Source organism: Leopardus geoffroyi, chromosome B3 (assembly GCF_018350155.1).
Source record: "Leopardus geoffroyi isolate Oge1 chromosome B3, O.geoffroyi_Oge1_pat1.0, whole genome shotgun sequence".
NCBI lineage: Eukaryota > Metazoa > Chordata > Mammalia > Carnivora > Felidae > Leopardus > Leopardus geoffroyi.
The window spans coordinates 82874194-82894391 of record NC_059337.1 but is presented as its reverse complement, the minus strand read 5'-3'; the positions used below and the strand labels follow the sequence as shown (position 1 = coordinate 82894391).

At 37.0% G+C, this 20198-nt stretch overlaps 1 protein-coding gene across 9 annotated transcripts in view; it reads right to left on the bottom strand.

The window, feature by feature from the left end:
- NPAS3 (neuronal PAS domain protein 3) overlaps window positions 1–20198 on the bottom strand; it is an 861794-nt gene that overhangs the window by 595931 nt on the left and 245665 nt on the right. The window lies entirely within an intron of this gene.

Sequence of the window (20198 nt, the reverse complement as noted above, 5' to 3'; positions counted from 1 at the left end):
TAATATAAATTTAATGTTGAAAGATAAAGCCCTGTATGGGTTATTAAAATTTATAAACATTATAGACATATTACTTCACAGAAAAGGCAACAGGTGGGATCCAGCATTTTCCTTTAACTATTCATGTGCATTTCTGTTTGAAGTTTGCTCACATTGCTGAGGGCAGAATCTGGCACAACTGAAGTTGTGTTTGAGCATCTGACAGAATTCCACCTGTTCTGAATGGCTCTGTTTTGTGTCTGACAAGAAATAAAATCAAAATAAGACCCTGATGATAAGTAATTGGGCAATATTTACAGTATCAAGGTACTATTAAAATCATTTGTAAGTATCCATTTCATTGAACTCCAAAGGCATTTTGAATCTTTGAACCTAGCTTTCTGGTTTCCCGTTATAAAATAACCAGAAAGAGAGAAACAAGCAAGGAAGCAAGACCAGAGCAATAAATCAAAATGAGTTCAGCAGTGTAGCTCCGATATCCATTAGTATAATATGGACAAGAACATTTCATATTACATTATAGCGTACCTGATGGTGTTCGTGGTAGAAACACTGTACTCACTGCACTCTGAATATCTTATTGAGCATCTACATAATTTAAGTAATGCCATCACACCCTGATCAAATACTCACTAAGCCAACAACCCCACCAGTTTCACTCTTAATAAAATATTCTACATTAGCTAACCAACCTATTTCTCACAACTAGACAAGTTAACGTCACCGTTTCCAGAGTCACGGCAGTCTCAGATGAAAACCTTTGTCCCTTAATGTCTCAGGTGATAACCTCCGGGAGAAACATTGCTAATTCACAAGGGAAAAGCATGGCATGCCACTTGTTTCCCCAAATCGTGGCTGGCCTTTACATGATTTTATAAATTGGCAATTTTGGCTTGTTGAAAATTGTGTAAATAAAGTGAGAGATGCCTTACAATCTGATAAAGTGTAAGTATACCCAGGATCTGGGTTAACATCTTAGGGCAAAAGAACCATTCATGCCCCTCCCTTTATGTAATAAAAGCAATCTATCTAACACCACTTAGGTCAGCTGTGCCCAAAGAACTAGGTCTTTTGAGATGTCTTCTCTACCTCTTGTGGAGTGCAGTGGTTCAAGTTCAGCGCTTTGCTCTTTTTGTGTTCTTGTAATCAAACAGTACTCCAGAAGGTGGGCTCAACTTACAACTGTTGTTGTTCAGTAAGTGACTATGATGGAGCACTAGAGCAGAGGTTGTAAACTGAAGGGCCCCTGGGGTTAAGGCAGGGAATGTCAATGAGTGAAGAGGCCTGATGGCAACTGTGGGGCAGGAGAGGACAACAGCTCAGGCACACACAGTCTCAGTGGACTGCTGCTCTGGAGGAGGGCGCACCTGCTGTCGTCAGAAGCAGTTCTAAAGAACAAAATCTCAATTTTTATATGGCATTTCCAATTTTATGTTATGTTTTAATTTTATGTTAACCAATTAAAGTTTTAAAAAAATAATGCAAGCCTAATAAAACCTGTCATTTGGTCAGTAAATGAGGAGGGATGCAGTTTACAATTGGATAAGAATTTGGGAGGCCAATTTTGAAAGGCACTTTTACATGGATGTTCTATGTAACTTTCCCTTTTATATATGTCACTCAAAGCATCACAAATAGGCTCATCTGTTAGCTCATTAACATGACTAATTTTCATACCAGGAATTTCTTTATTTGACTGAAACAAGTAGAACATGAGGCCATTATCCTGAAATTGCTATTATTGCATAGGCTTAGCAATAGTTTAAGGAAAAAATCTAATTCTATGGGGGTAGGTGGTAAGAAAAAACCAAGATCACAGGGAACAACTCAATGGACTCCAAAGGTAGAGGACAAATGGCTTCTTATTTCCACTCCAGAAAGGGAATGCATGGACATTAATGCCTTCAGAAGCTTGCCCAAACACTGTCCTCTGATATTTGATTTATCTAAAATACCACTGGGCCAAACTTACTTCATGTGTTCCTGACCCACCTTCTTGTTTTTCTCCTCTCCTCCCCCACACATTCTTTTTTGTGTGTGTTTTTTTTTTGTGTGTGTGTTTTGTTTTTTTTTTTTTTTAACTCAAACACTCTGTGTTACCCTACTCGAGTAACTGGCCTGGCCATAATCTTAATAACAAGGGTTTTTCATTATACAGACCTCACAGTTCAGAAGTCTTTCAGAATGACAGCACTGTATCTATAATAAGTAGTAATTGGCTTTAAGGGCAACAGCAATAAAATGCAGTCAAAGGATTACAAAGGTCATAGAGATGTTGATAGAATAGATTAAGCTAAAGATGTGTAGACAATGACTCAGACTGTAGATTAATCTTATGCCTGCTTTTGGGAAGTACAGCTTAGTTGTAAGCAATTCTCAAATAGAATTAAAGACTACATTAAAACGTTAAATAAACTATGTGTTTGCACATTCTGTTCTAAACCAAAAATTATGGTTGTATTTCTACAATACCAAAGAAAGACAGGAAATCATGAATATAACATTATGATCCTAATCTGTGCCATATAAAAAATGATTAAACTTCAGATCAACAAGAAATGACTCCCAAACTTCCCACTGCTCTGACCTTCTTCCACCTAGTCTTTGGGTAACTTTGGAAAAGGAGACTCTTCCTTGATCCTCAGCAAATCAAAATTTCAGTTCTCTTTGATGACAATCTTATCATCCTCACCAATAATTACCAACAACCAAACAACAAAATCAGCAATTTCAGAAGATATATATATACACACACGTGTTTTATTTATTTATTTATTTATTTATTTATTTATTTATTTATTTATAAATCTAGAAGTCCTTTGCAAACTGTGTATATATTTGGGGGAAGATAGTAAATGATTTTCAGATTCTTCAAAGGGCTTTTTCACCAACCAAAAGGATAATACTCTAGTATCTAGAATTTCCTCTTATAAAACTTGTAAAGTTAGACTCTCCACTCTTATTGTCATTGATGTTACCATAATTAACTTTCCTAAACAACACTGTTGGCATAATGCATGTTTCTGCTTAATGCTTGGCAAATTTTCCATGTTTTGAAGATATACCTTTAACCATAGGTAACAAGCCATCAAAAAATTACTAGTAATAAAGATTTAGAGGACAATGCTTATTGAATGTACTTTTTTAAATCCTCTCATATGTTTTAAGTTCCCTGGCAAGTTTTCCGGCAAAAGTCCTGATGAAGGAATTATAAGACCCATCCTAGCCATTCACAAGCATTGTGATTTTCAATAACAAATCTGAGCCTCAATGTTATTATTTTACAACATGGGGATGGCCAACAAATCTCCTGGACCAGTGCAGTGGCTCATACGATAGTTTACCATTTACTACCATGGAAACTATGAATCAGTGAACCTCTTAGATAATTCTAGATTTTACAAATTAAGATAGTTTATGAACTCTAAATGGGGCAGAGACCACTTGAGAGTTTTACAACAAAGAAAAATTTTAAGAAGTTGCAAAGATTTAGGAATGCTGACAGTATAGTCAACCCATCTGAAAACTTTCTTGGAAACCACAGAGATTAGGAGTGCGGGTTCTGCTGCCAAACTGTGGGTATTGGCACCAACTTACAACTACCATGTCGGCAACCTTCACTAGGTGTCTCAACCTCCTTAGGCCTCAATTTCCTCCTGTGGAAAACGGATGTGATAATTTTATCTACTTCATAATATTCATGAGAGTAATTGAGCCAATATATGTAAAGTACAAAATGCCTGTCATGTGGTAAACAGTATCTAAGCAACAACTATTAGCATAATAATCATGAAACTTTTTTTTATCATAAAACTTATCTAGAGGAAAAAAACCCAACTGTTTGAATCCTAGTGCCCCATCTCATTACTATAGTATTTCTCTCTCCATAATTCTTTATAAGTTTATTTGACCAGGCTTCCTTTATACATCTTACAGTGTCTCTAATTCTAAACTGTTGGCTTTTTTCATTTGTCCTCTCGAACTCCATTCTCTATTGCCACTTAGGACCTTCACTTAGTAATTTCCCATGTAGTGACCGTAGAAATCAAACCAATGGGAATACAACCAAAGGCCTAACTTTTCCTTGATGACAACCCTATAACTGCCTATTAAACTCCTTTCATGTTTTCTCAGATGATGATTATCACTTTAAGCTCTGTTTGATACCTCTCTCAGCATGTCTTCCACACTAGCAAAAAGCAGAGGTTAAATTTAAATGCATGGATTATGGAACCCGAGTACCTGTATTTAAATCTCAGTTCTATAACTTAACTGATTATGTAAACCTGAACAATTTACTTAATCTTCTGCCTCAGTTTCTTTCATCTGTGAAATGGGGTGATAGTACTATTTGATAGTACTATTTAATTTGAAATTAAACTAAATGGGTTAATTATTGTAAAATACTTAAATGGTACCTGACACACAGTATTACTATATAAGATATATTAAAATAAAACCTACACTTGCTTCACACTGATTGTTCTATGCTTTGAGGTCCACAACACTCATTTACAATGTACACACTGTGTCATCAGTATGATTTCTACTCACTGGTTATGATATATCACATTGTATACTTAAAGCAAAATATAACTCCTTTATTGCAAAGATATTGCTTTTTCACTATAGTCTTCCTTATACCTATAGTCTATCAGCTGTATACCACAGGTTTATTTAATGAGTTTTCAAGTAAAATATGTGTTTCATTGATGAATGATTCAAGGTTCACAAATCAATGATTTTTTTACTAGAAGAAGTAAGTGAGCATTTTTTTAGTTCACTAAACTAGAAAAAAATGGCATTCAATTGCAAGCCAAGCAACTATGCTTATAAAAAAAAAAAAAAAAAAAAAAAAAAAAAGAATATCCAAACAGTTAAGAGAATGAATTACTCAGGAGAATTCTGAGAACTTCAGTAAAAAAACTTCAAAATTTCAATGATCCTTATTAGTCAAAACAATTTTATGAGTACTCTGGGAGAAAGGCGATCTTTCAAAATAGCTTTCAAAATCTCACAAATCTAAAAAGCTCTCCTTGATGTCAAACAAAATCCCAAATCCAGGACCATGGAGAGCTCACCCAGATTGCCTGGGTGAGTTGGGGGAAATGTCAAAGTGCCAGCAGCATTTGCTGCTTTAGCTTCCATACTGGGGGCAAGGCCAAATCACCAAATTCTGCTGGAGACAAAACAAGCAAAAGACAACAACTGAAAAAAAAAAGTAAAAAGTTAAAGAACAGGCACTGCCATTATAACAAAGCCAGTATTATGAAATTGACTCAGTATTTGCAATCTCTCTAAAGCTGCCACGGAACTGGATAAAGATGTCAATTATTTATTGGGCCACTTGTCCATGGCGGAAAAAAAAACAGATAACTTTGGACTTGATGACTCATTAAATTAAAAGAGGTAAGTTATCCTTTGTGGCTTATCAAATTTAGCTTTGCAAAATTGATTACTTTGATTTCCTACTTCACAGAAATAGTGATGATGATTATGGAAATAATATAGCTGGAGATCTACAGAGGATAACAGGGAGCAAAAATAAGTAAGTCAACTTAATCAAATGTTTCTTCCTCTCCTATTCTTCATAGCCAGATTTTTATCATTTCTTTTTATATAATTTATAATTGTATTTGTGGAACAGTTCCTGATATGAACATTATCAATAGATTCACATGATCTCTACATGAAAATCTTCTCTAGGCTTCAATTTTAACACCTTCATGTAAGCTTTTTGAATACAATGACCAGTCTCTATAAGACAACACAGCAGATTTTGGTCTTCTAACAGTAGGCGAAAGGATAGAGTTAGAACCACTTTAAATTTTGCGTTTTTAAAAAGTACTTCTAAGAAGGCAGAAAGGCAGGTTTTTATGGATTTTCCTACTTGTTTTGCTTAGGAGAACCCAGCACTCCAGACTTCTACTATTTATCAATTAATCTGGCATGCAGCCTCAAAAGAAGAAGGTCGACCTGTATTAAAAATGCAGCCATCAAAAATTCATCAAAGGTTTCAGCATTTTAACTCATGAACCTTTGAACACCTGCATACTTGTCAGATCTCTGGTCATAGTTAACAGTGAAATCTATAGTGACTCCAATACCTACTCCTGGCCTGACATGAGCAGAATGAGGAGGATTCCCAGGGAAAAAGTAAAGATTCTATAAACACTGCTTGCCCTTCTTTCATTACTTTCAATAAAACAGCCCAACACACATTGGCATCACATAGAGTTCAAAGTCAATCAAATCAACCTACTGCAAAGAAAAAAAAAATCTTTCAGTATTTTCCCACATGATTGTAAATATTGGCTTTCTTACAAGGCAATATAATTGAGAAATGCATAAACAACTATTATCTAGTAGGATTATGCACTACATAGCTCACAAATTGGAGTCTTTTAATGTTCTCCAAGAAAAGGTAACAATTTCAAAAACCTTCCTTTAACGTGTGAAGAAAACAGTATAGTGCATGCTGGAAGTTAAAACTGGAACCTTCAAGTTCAAGGTAAGAACTCTGCTGCTTAACTAATGCACTGCTCATAGCTGTCATCATTAATTTATGTTAGCCTCTGTAAACATCAAGAGTATAATAGGCCAATTTCACAACTAAATATAGATGCACATTTTGCCCTTATATAAATGGCAGATTGCTGCTGTAGATCATTGCTGCAGCAACACGTCAGTAAAGATGCACTGTTTGATGGTCTGATGCTCACACAATATATAAAACCAGTTGTAATGGTTGTTTGGAAGCAAAGTGTAACATAGCAGCAAAATTTCATTTGTTCCACAAACTCAGGATATATTAAGCTTGGCTGACAAAGACTGTTTGATGTGCTAAATCAGTTTGACCTTCATTCTTGCTTTATTTTTCTCATTTAACATGTGAAATGACCATTATTTTTCTCCATGTAAGAAATATGAAATTGACTGCTTTAAAAAGGTGTCAAAAACATCGGCAACTGCAACATTTGATAAAGTATCAAAGTTAAGATGCATCCTTAAAATTTTTCACTAAGATATATTCTCATTGAATAATCATGACCTATTTTTGACTTGTAATAAAATAGATCAAAAGAGTAATTAGAGCCATTCAACTGAATGCCTTCCCTCATCTTCAGAAAATGCCTTGTGTATGTTTGAACTTAATAATTAAATTAATTGGTTTTAGCCAATGAGCGTTTTTATTCTTAACACTTTAAATAAGAGGATTTAATTCCAGAATGAGTCATTAGAATAGCAATAAAGAAAGCTGAGAGGTCTGCACAATCCTTTTCAACCAATGTTCACCTTGATTCAAATAATCCTTGAATGAACCACAGCAAGACCAAACTATTCATTGTATGCTTTGGTGTCTGCCAAAAACCTCATGAATCAAAGTGTTTTGTTCTTCATTTTCCCCCAGAACTTTAAGCTGTACAACTGGCAGTTCCATAATAATGGAAAAACTGCAGCTTTATCAAGTAATTTCTCTCCACCCAATAAAGAGCACTTTACCTTGGAGCAACTTGTATATTTCACACCTTAAATTTCTATTTACCAAATCAGCTAATCACTTCACAATTGAACTCAGAACAAAAAAAAATTATCAATTAAAGTGGTTGAAACTCCTGCAAATTATCATTTAGGAATGAAGTAATTGCTTTCATCAGGGCAGAAAAGCCCGCCAGAACAGAAATGTCACTTTAGATTAGTGTTCTCACTCCTGAAGCTATGGATGACACAGCTGATATAAGACTAAATGCCAAGACCAATCAATTGCTTTTGTGGCTCTGCTCTGAGCTGCTGTAAAAGGGGCCATTTTCTAGGATCTACTCTTCATTATAGTAAATGCTATCTCCTTGGTAACATAATTCCATTTCTCATAAATTCTGTCTGAGAGCATTGTCCTAACAATGGATGTTTGTGGAAAAGAATGCTGTTGGTTTAATGCACAGAATTAAGTGTGAATGGCTGTCAAACTGCTATAGTTTACTAGTTCTTAAACATAAATTGAAGTCTTATACATTAAAAAGAATTCTTGGGGAGAAATGAATGTCCTGAACAAGGGTAAGATATCGTATTTGAAGGCTCTGTGCTGCCGGTTTAGAATTTTTACTATTCTAGTATTTATCTGTCCTGTACATTAAATCGGTCAGCTCACACCAGAGGTGGGTGAACACTTCACTTACTTTCTCAGCAGTGCAGTTTGCAAATGTGAAACCTCAGAAGCAAATATGGACTCATTAGGCAACTGCATGCGATTTGTGAATAGCCACAACTGTGCTAAAAAGAAAAAAAAAAAAAGTGTTCTTTGAGCTGAGCCCTTCCTGGAAAGCATCCAGATCTTAATTTGTATTGTTCATCCTCCTGAAGTTACAAGAATCTGGATTGCAGGCTCCAATTAAAAGGAAATTGAAGAAGCTAATATAGTGAGAAAGCAGCAATTCCCTGCACTGTTCCCTTCAGGTCTGAAGTTTAGAAAGAGATTCAGCATCACGGGTCTTTGCCCAACATGGGATAAAGGCTTTCTCATCCTGGTGAGCACACATGTGTAACTTCCATTAACAGTAACAGGAGTCGTGAGCACACATTGAGAGGAGAGCGTACTGCTCAATATTTGAAAGGGTCAGAGCATCTCTGCTGAAAGGCAAAGTGGGAGGGAACGGCGGGCACCCTGTGACAGCAGGACATTTTACTGACCATGGAAAGGGCAATTGCTGGAATTGCTACCACTCCAAGGAACTACAGTACTGATTTTCATTGTATCAATAGGAGGAAAGTACACATGACGTTTCTTCTTTTTAAGATTATTCAGTACCACCAAAGAACAGCACGATATTTAACGTAATAATAAAAGTGGACTTCTTTGAATGCTTACTCTATTTCAATCACAATCTAAACGTTTGAAATATTATCTCATTTAACTCATGGTTGCCAGTATCAGCAACAAGGGAAAAATGGTTAACAGCAACTGTGGAAGACAGATAATCTTTGGACACTTTTGAAGCTAAAAACAGGGCTGCTTTCAGCCCCTCTTTGGGGGGCCACCGTATGGGTTTTTTACTTTCTCTCAATCTTGCCACACCCTCCCCGCCCCCCCCCCCCCCCCCCACCAAAACCAGGAGAATTTTTGTCTTAGGGATGGCTGTCCGCAGATCTTGGACTTTTGGTGCTACAGCAGGACAATGCTGGGCAAACCAGGACAGCGGGCCACCCTGCAAGATTTACTGCCTCCACCTCACAAATAAAAGATCAAAGCACTGAGAAGGAAAGTAAATTGCCCAAAGCCAGTGAGGGTTGCAGCTGGAATTTGAACCTCGGCAACATGACTCAAGTATGTTCCTCTCACCACTGTATTACACCGCTTCTATAGGTATAAAGTCCTCAGGATTCTCCCTCTTCCGATCATTTATATGACAATTAGATCGCTGATAAAGTTTTACCTAATTTATAAACACCTATATAAATCCCATAGTTGTTATGAAAACATTAATTTCTTAATGAAATGTCCAAAAAAAGCCCTGTCTTTCAAGCTTATAAACACTGCAATTTGAAGTAGATAGATTTGCTGTTAATTGCTATACATCCCAAACTAAATTGCTTTGGAATTCAAATTCAAATGACCTTTTCTAGAGGGAAAATTCACTTTTTCCTTTAATTTTCTTTAAGTGTGATTTCAAACACTTTTGAAAGCACAACTAAGTGGGAGAAAGCTTTTGAAAACTATCAAGCTTGAGAAGAGAAACTTGGAAAGGAGAAAGCATGCTTTGACAAGTTTGAAGATCTTGAAGTATGAAAAATGAAAGTTATGGTCATGTGAACACTGAAAACAGCACATGCTTTTACTTGACATCAATGAACACACCATTACACTGTAACTGCCTGCATTCCTTTGTGAAATAGAGATAATTAAGTAAAATGGTCACCCTTTCTATGCATACTACAACTGAGAAAACAGGTCTTAAAAAGACTATATACTCTATCCCCTACCTATCGGTTTAAGACATTATTTTTATTTAATCTTCCATCAAGATTCCCAAAAGCACAGCATATGGTTGCCAGGGATGTGAATTGTTCCAGTTTCTAGAGAACACTTTGGCAAATACATATCCAAAGGATTAGAAATTTGTCTTTTTTTAGCCAAAGCTAAAGATGTGAACAGATAAACTGCTAAGAGAATATTCACTGCCTCTTTGATAAATAAACTTCAGAAAAAAAACTATGGAATATTCATGATCTTGAACACAGATGTTGAAAAAAATCTTCAATGGCTTGGAAGTTTTTTTTTACAATATATTAAGCAATAAAAGGCACCAAGTATAGTGGGATCAAATCACCACAGCTATGTATCTCTATCAATATATAGGTCGATATATAGATAAAATATATCCACGTCTACCAAAGTATTTCTACATGGTAGAAATTATTTCTGTGGTATTTCTACATGGTAGATGTTATTTCATGGTAGTATTATTTCTACATGGTAGAAATTCCTTATGGAGGGGGTGGAGAAAACTCTAATTTTCAAGTGTCTTCAATAACATGTATTTTAATGTAAAATTTATGTTTTGAAAAAAAGCAACATATGAAAAAAAAGCCCACAGCTAATATCATCCTCAATGGGGAAAAACTGAGAGCTTTCCCCCTGAGATCAGAAACACGACAGGGATGTCCACTCTCACCACTGTTATTTAACATAGTGTTGGAAGTTCTAGCATCAGCAATCAGACAACAAAAGGAAATCAAAGTCATCAAAATTGGCAAAGATGAAGTCAAGCTTTCACTTTTTGCAGATGACATGATACTATACATGGAAAACCCGACAGACGCCACCAAAAGTCTGCTAGAACTGATACATGAATCCAGCAAAGTCGCAGGATACAAAATCAATGTACAGAAATCAGTTGCATTCTTATACACTAATAATGAAGCAACAGAAAGACAAATAAAGAAACTGATCCCATTCACAATTGCACCAAGAATCATCAAATACCTAGGAATAAACCTAACCAAAGATGTAAAAGATCTATATGCTTAAAACTATAGAAAGCTTATGAAGGAAATTGAAGAAGATACAAAGAAATGGAAAAACATTCTGTGCTCATGGATTAGAAGAATATTGTTAAAATGTCAATATTGCCCAAAGCAATCTACACATTCAATGCAATCCCAATCAAAATTGCACCAGCATTCTTCTCGAAGCTAGAACAAGGAATCCTAAAATTTGTATGGAACCACAGAAGACCCCAAATAGCCAAAGCAATATTGAAGAAGAAAACCAAAGCGGGAGGCATCACAATCCCAGACTTTAGCCTCTACTACAAAGCTGTAATCATCAAGACAGCATGGTATTGGCACAAAAACAGACACATAGACCAATGGAATAGAACAGAGACTCCAGAATTGAACCCACAAATGTAGGGCCAAATAAACTTTGACAAAGCAGGAAAGAATATCCAATGGAAAAAAGACAGGCTCTTTAACAAATGGTGTTGGGAGAAGCGGACAGCAACATGCACAAGAATGAAACTAGACTACTTTCTTATACCATTCACAAAAACAAAATCAAAATGGATGAAGGACCTGAATATGAGACAGGAAAACATCAAAACCCTAGAGGAGAAAGCAGGAAAAGCAGGAAAAAACCTCTCTGACCTCAGCCACAGCAATTTCTTACTTGACACATCTCCAAAGGCAAGGGAATTAAAAACAAAAATGAACTACTGGGACCTCGTGAAGATAAAAAGCTTCTGCACTGCAAAGGAAACAATCAACAAATTAAAAGACAACCGACAGACTGGGAAAAGATATTTGCAAATGACATATTGGACAAAGGGCTAGTATCCAAAATCTACACCAAACTCCACACCGAAAAAAACAAATAATCCAGTGAAGAAATGGGCAGAAGACATAAATAGGCACTTCTCTAAAGAAGACACTCAGATGGCCAACAGGCACATGAAAAGATGCTCAATGTCACTCCTCATGAAGGAAATACAAATCAAAACCACACTGACATATCACCTCACACCAGCCAGAGTGGCTAAAATGAACAAATCAGGAGACTATAGATGCTGGAGAGATTGTGGAGAAACGGGAACCCTCTTGCACTGTCGGTGGGAATACCAACTGGTGCAGCCACTCTGGAAAACCGTGTGGAGGTTCCTCAAAAAATTAAAAATAGATCTACCCTATGACCCAGCAATAGCACTGCTAGGAATTTACCAAGGGATACCGAAGTGCTGATGCATAGGGGCCCTTGTACCCCAATGTTTATAGCAGCACTTTCAACAATAGCCAAATTAAGGAAAGAATATCTTTTGAATTCTGAATATCTATTGATGAATGGATAAAGAAGTTGTGGTTTATATATACAATGGAATACTACTTGGCAATGAGAAAGCATGAAATATGGCCTTTTGTAGCAACATGGATGGAACTGGAGAGTGTTATGCTAAGTGAAATAAGTCACACAGAGAAACACAGATACCGTATGGTTTCACTCATATGTGGATCCTGAGAAACTTAACAGAAGACCGTGGGGGAGGGGAAGGCGAAAAAAAGTTACAGAGAGGGAAGGAGGCAAACTGTGAGAGACTCTTAAAAACTGAAAATAAACTGAGGGTTGACGGTGGGTGGGAGGGAGGGCAAAGTGGGTGATGGGCATTGAGGAGGGCACCTGTTGGGATGAGCAATGGGTGCTGTATGGAAACCAATTTGACAATAAATTTCCTATTTAAAAAAAGGAAAAAAAAAGCAACATAAATATAATTTTTTGGAGTCCAAGTTGAGCCTCAGAAGCGTCTTGATACTCAAAGGCATGTTTCATTTAATAAAAGGTTTACCTGATAGGGTTTGTTATCAAATGCCAGCCTGTCATCACTTCTTGCAACAGAAGGGTGTAAATATTTGGAGGAAAAGCTTGGCTGGATCATTCCTCGAAGAGGAAATGCTTGCGTGGAATCGGCAAAGCTGGGGGAGGTCTTCATCCCCTCCTGAGTTATCCCTCATGGGTCTCCACCACCAAATGATTGAGTCCACTAGCCATGCAGCCCAGGCTCCCCTAAATTCAAAAGCAATGCTGTTCCTCAGTGTACGCTGTGTCAGCTGTTTGGCTGGAGATGCAGTGTGCTATCACGTAGCGACCGGCTTTTTCTGGGATGGCAACGATAGGTTCTTAACCAAGAGAAAACAGACACACAAAATATGCAGGCTTCATGAAGCCCATTCTCAGATCCTAACTCAAGTCTTGGGTAAGAAGCCGCCACAGTCGATGATATCTTAAGATCTCTACACTCTACAAGACTGAACAAACTATTGTAACTAGGGTCATTCACTGCCTTTTCATTGACTGCCGAACTTCACACCTGTTAATAGGTCTGGGCCCTTGGGGGTAAGTGGTTCCATGGTACTGGAGTATATATATGCAGCAACCCAGATGCTTACCTGTAAGATTTAATTTCAGAAGTCATGATACGTCAACGAAGGTACTTTATTAAGTGGAACAACATAGGAAATATCTGTTTATTTCCAGGCTTCCATTACTCAGCCAGAAACCAAGTCCTCCATGGATCCTACATTCTTCTGAAAAACCTTGACAGGTATTTACTCCTCTCTTAAAAATCTGACTTTGAAGAACTATAAGTAAGTCATTCTAAGCCCAAAACCTAGTTACATAATGGATGAGAAAGATAGGTAACGTATCAATGTATGAAATGTTTAAAATATATAAAATAAGAATAAAGTAATTAGGCACATTTCATGAGTTTGCAAGCTGTTCATGGAAAAACAAAAGGCTCTATCATGATGTAAGTACATATGAAACAAAAAAGACCCAGTTACCTCATTAATTGAAAGCCAGCACTGAATTTCCTTATTTAACAGATAATTAACACAACTTTAATAATAAAATGAATCCAAACTATGATAGAAAGTTCTCAGATATAAGAAAGCATAGGGTCACTTGTAAGGTGACATAAAAGAGACTGGCTAATTGAAATGGGGCAATGAAAGTCAGTGATGTTCTCAAGCGGCCCTACCATAAAGCATCCAAAAATAACCCCAGTATCTGAATCTGTAAGCCACCAAAAAATTGGTTTAAAAACACCAAATGTCTAACACGTGGTTGAGCACTTCCTCCCTGACCTTTCAGCCTAATACAGTCTTTGACCAAAATGGATATTCCATTTCCTTTCACCCACCTGCCAGCACTTTAAAGGAGCCCATTTTTAAATTTTCCCTCTTTGTTCTCTCTGTACTTCATTTTTTTTTTGAGTGGGGTGCTGAGATATTCATCTTAAAGAGTTTTCCCTGAAGGTCTCCTTCTGAGTTGCCAACGAAAGTCCCTTAGTCTTCAGTTTCACTTCTGAAAACAGCAGTGTTTCCCAGCAGCGTATTTACAAAGATAGTGTGGAGCTCAATAAAATACCAAGAGTAATGGAGCAACTTTGTCACATTCCCACGGTTGTGGACCTGACTCACTTTTCAAATACATATATGTGCATGTACACACGCATGTGTACATGCACACACACTCACATAAAGGTACCAATGTTGTTAGGGGATTAAATTATATATGTGGCTGCCTTTAGTTTTGACTTCTTTAATTACTCACCATTTCCAAAATTCTTAGAGGTGGTATTTGAGTATTACTAGCATTAGATAAAGTTGATGTTTCACTAAATGTGCCCTCATGATCCTTCAAATTCTGTTTTGTTTCCATTCATCTTTGGCCCCTCATTTTCTTCTATACAATTTTGCTCATTTGATTTCACCATATTGCATGTAATAAAATTCACATATACAGGAAGAGTAGGGAGTTGTTTTGGTTTTATGCATTTTTAGTCTCGCATAAATAAATTTACATTAGGGGTCACAAACTCAAATACCTGCAGGACCCAACAAAATTATACAAGCGGATAAAGAGGACTAAATAAACGAGAGTAATGCAAACCTGATAATGGCAACCAGACCTCATTGTTGAACACGTTAACAAGGAGTAGTGGGGACTATGGCAAACTGGAGATCACTTACCCAGCCAACAAGGGTCACTCATTATTCAGGGAAACAAACAAAGAAATATTTGTTACTGGATGGCAATAGGAACCTAAAGTTGCCAGGTCTTCCTTTTTAACAGAAGTCAGATATCTAGATTTTTTTTAAAGTAAAACCTTCTGTTTTCTGAAAATATTAGCATCTCATTTAAAAAATGGAACTCTTTGCAGGCTCCTATGGGTCTCCTTTGGCCTGTGGCAGTTAGCAACCTGTGGTTTAATGCCATTAATAACCTTCTCTGAGAGTATGACTTAATTACAGGGTACATAAGGTGTGAGATATGAAGATGTGTAGCAGTCAGATGACATTGAAGAAATTACGAAGAGGCATAAAATGGAAAGAAGTGAGGCAAGTTAAATTGGAAGAAACTATAATTATTAAAGTGACTGTGAGGGGTTGGATTTCTGCTTATTCTTTTTCTGTTATATAAATTTCATAAAAATAATCAGGAAAAACTAGATAAAATTAGAACAGATTATTCCATAGGGTTTAACCTATTATTAAAAGCAGCTCAGAAAATTAAAAATACTGATAAGGTACATGTGTGCATATATCCATTTCTGACATTTAAGCTACAGTTTCAGTTTACTATAGTAGCATCATATATAAAAGATCTTTTATAAAAATTAAAATAACCCTTTTCACAATGAGTCTTCAGAGTGCAGTCCCTGAAAAATTAGTTATGTTAATGATTTCTTAAAAGTACATGCTAAATAAGGCTTTGTTGTTATTAGCACAGTAATAATGTTGAGAGACAGTGTCCTGCTATGTATGTCCTCAATACGTATTTGTTGAAAGATGATTATGCTGATGATCTCAATGTCCTTAAAAGTCATGATTAAAATGAGTAAACAACACATCCAGTAGTAGCGCTATTGAAATTACATTTGCACAGTTAATCAGTGCTCAGAATGGTATCACAGTAAAGAAGGAAGGGAAAGATGGAAGAAACACAGATACCCCCCCCCTCCTCACCAAACGTTGATACTAATAAACTGTTCCCTGTCAAAAATATTTAATTCTCAAAACACAGTCTCATCTCCTTTCTACACGCTGGAAGTGGTGCTATAGTGAGCACCTGAGTCAAGAAGGGGACAGAGAAGTCAAGAGCCTGTCTAGCCTCCTTTGTTAATCATGCATAGTCTCATTCATAATACGAAAAATCACAATAAATCCTTCCTACAAATCAGGTAGAAATAAGGGAAACGTTTTTAAGGGGAAATTCTAGATCTTCACATAGTTATTGCTAGATATTTGCTAGATCTGTGTGTTTATATGTAACCAGAAATAGAAAAAAACTGGACAGAGGCAAGGCTCCAAAGAGAAGATATAAGAGATCACAGAAAAAGGATTTAACCTGGCATGGTACCTACCAATTAACATGAGATATTAAATCCATATAAATTTTGGAATGACCGAGTAAGACAGCCATCTAGGGAGGACTTCTGAAATTCAACAAGGTTTGGAACCACTGTTTTACTGTAGCTTAATCTCCTCTGCTTCTGGGTATGAGTTTAGGGTTAGTTGTTGGGTTGTTTGTTGTTGTTGTTGTTGTTGTTGTTGTTTGCCTTCTTATTTATTTTAAAAGTGTGTTTAAGTTTTTGTGCATCTGCTTTTCTTACTGGAGCATCTGGGGCCTTCTCACTTCCTTCTGGCTATATGCTCCTCGTCTCTGGCAGTATCCTTTTCCCTCTTGGGGAAGGGCTGACAGCTCAGGTGGAAGGGACAGCCATCATGTCTATATGTAGAGTCTGCTGCTTTGTGAAATTGATCAGAATGGCACATTCCAGTCAATTTCACTCACAGCAGGTGGAAGCAAGAGAACATTCCTATGTAAAAGTCAGGTACCGTTTTTCAAATGCATCTTCCAGGACTGATTGTACAGTAGATCTCAACTGAAAAAGCAAACACACACACATACACATGCAGCTTGCTAAAGTGCATCTCAGGGAAGACATGCTACAGTTTGTGCACATCCCCCTCCCCACACCCTGTATATGCAATACAGTAAGGAATAGTGTATGCTCAACTGTAGGCTATAATTTTATTGATAGACTCTGATGACATTATAAAATCCATAAGGGCAAAGAGCAAGTGATTTGCTCATGTCAGTAGAAATCCAATACAAAATTACAGCTTTCATTTAGAAGCCTTTTTGGAACTTTTTTTTTTTTTTAATCAGTCATGATGCATGGTTATCAATACCTGTATTTGGACCATGATGACGAGAGAGGAAAAAAAAAATCGAGCCAATGCCTACAGAGAAAATAATCCCAAATTCTTCAACTGCACAAGGATGAGTTCTGATTTTACAAAATTCTATACAAACTGTGAGAGATATGGCAAGAAAACGAGAGAAAATTTGACTCATTTCATCAAGATCTCTTTATGTATTCATTTACACGCTACTATGTGCTAAATGTGGATTTAGATCTTAACACATAAAATCAAGTTTAGGTCTTTTATAGTGTACGTTACAAACAAACTGATGTAAACTTCTGGACAATTTGTGTATAAAAAGCAGGCCTAAGGAAAAGAATGCCTCTTCACTCCCTATCAATGCACTCCACTTTCAATGTGAGCTCAACAGGTATTATGTCTCATTTGGACATCATCAGCTTGGGTGAGAGACTTATTTCTCCTGAAGATCCACCCATCTATGCACTTCCAAAGCATCAATTTAACAGATCTTTAAGTGAGGTGGACGTCATATGGAAATGTCAGTGCCAAGGAAATCCTGCTACTCCCAAGAAAGAGGGAGTTCCTGTTGAGAAGTAAAGTTTCCTTCCTTTCTGTGCTCAGGATACTTGCATTCCTAGGTGGGAGGAGGCTACATGAGCCATCAAAGACAGGTCAATCCTAGCAGTTCATGCTATCAGTGGGAGGTCCTAGACGGAACCAGGGTTTTTATAAAAGGGATTTGTAAGCAAGTCTGGACTAAAGCAATTTGAAGACAGATCATCTGGAAAATAAGTAGAGTTAATTGGGGAGGTACAGGTGGTCCACATAAGGAAGCTATTCAATGTAAGAAAATATATGAGAAAATCAGTTACTCATTACAATCAAAAACTGATCTGTAAGTAGTAAGACCTGGGTGCTGGGCCAACCGCTGCCACCATTAACTGTATGATTTTAGACAAGACATTTAATTTCTTTGGCTCTGTGTTTTGCCACTTGAAAAACAAAGAGACTGTTCTCTAGGATATCTTTACTCTTCAAGATTGTATTTTCATTTGTGCATTTGTCACATGATATTAATGCACTACTAGAGGATATGTCTAAAGCACATTGAAGTTACTGCCCATTTTCCTTACAGTTTTAAAGTGGTATGCCCTCTCCCAGCCTCCTCCACCTCTGACTGTTCAGCTCTTAGTGTGTAATATAATCACAGAGCCTTCAATAAAGAAATATGCAACCTGACTTACACATAGGATTCAGTGAAATCGCATGGTTATTAAACTTATAGATAATACATGAAAACTGTCCTAACTAAAATTTCTTTTTTTTTTTAATTTTTTTTTAACATTTATTTATTTTTTGGGACAGAGAGAGACAGAGCATGAACGGGGGAGGGGCAGTGAGAGGGGGAGACACAGAATCGGAAACAGGCTCCAGGCTCTGAGCCATCAGCCCAGAGCCTGACGCGGGGCTCGAACTCACGGACCGCGAGATCGTGACCTGAGCTGAAGTCGGATGCTTAACCGACTGCGCCACCCAGGCGCCCCTAAAATTTCTGATTAACAACAATGAAATACTCCTATCTCCACCATCCCAAAAGAAACTTTGGGTCTTCTCAGAACTGACAAAGCAGAGCCCAGAACAACTACCCTTGAGTAATGGGTAATAATGAATATCAGTTGAACAAGTAGAGAAGACTATGGTTTATGTTGAGAGTTATACCTCCATTTTAAACATAAATCCTTTTTCCACTGGTGGATGGGAGATGTTCAAACTATGGCAAAGCTTACATTTTAAAAGTATGCCTGTTTATCCTCTGTGTATAGTATAAGGCCCTGGAACATTCCTACAGAATGTCAAACATCTGGATCAAGCAATCAACAAACACATGTTGATTGCTATCTAGCATCCAGCTAAATCCAAATCAATCAATAATCTGTGAGCACCAGTGTTTTTGGCATTGGGTAGGCACAAATGCAATACTCCTATCTGTCTCCATGGTGAGTGGAGTTAATTAATTGGGCCAGTATTATTTTTTTTCAATATATGAAGTTTATTGTCAAATTGGTTTCCATACAACACCCAGTGCTCATCCCAAAAGGTGCCCTCCTCAATACCCATCACCCACCCTCCTCGCCCTCCCACCCCCATCAACCCTCAGTTTGTTCTCAGTTTTTAAGAGTCTCTTATGCTTTGGCTCTCTTCCACTCTAACCTCTTTTTTTTTTTTTTCCTTCCCCTCCCCCATGGGTTTCTGTTAAGTTTCTCAGGACCCACATAAGAGTGAAACCATATGGTATCTGTCTTTCTCTGCATGGCTTATTTCACTTAGCATCACACTCTCCAGTTCCATCCACGTTGCTACAAAGGGCCATATTTCGTTCTTTCTCATTGCCATGTAGTACTCCACTGTGTATATAAACCACAATTTCTTTACCCATTCATCAGTTGATGGACATTTAGGCTCTTTCCATAATTTGGCTATTGTTGAGAGTGCTGCTATAAACATTGGGGTACAAGTGTAATTGGGCCACTATTATAAAAAGTGGCTGATATTTATATAGTTTTCAGTCTGTTTCCATACCTAACTCCACAATTCTTCCAAAACATAGGCTTAGATTTCATGACATGGTTTGATCTGCAACTAACCTGAAAGCAATCACATATCACCTCTAACATCTAAGTAAGGCAATGAAAACAACACTGGTCAACGTGGTGATACCAGCAACATTCTACCACGTGGCCCATGCCTTTTTGACTTGCTCAGAGGTCTGTGACTATTGGAATCTTATCAGACTGCATTATTATTTCATTGACACATAAATCTGATTTGTTGTTAATAATACTTACTGTATCCTCAAAGAATATAAGCAGACCCCAGTGTGTAATGTCTGAAATTACTTTAAGTACTAAGGAAAAAAAAAAAAACAGCAAACCCTATAAACCACATGTTAAATAAAAATTAAATATCCTTTCAAC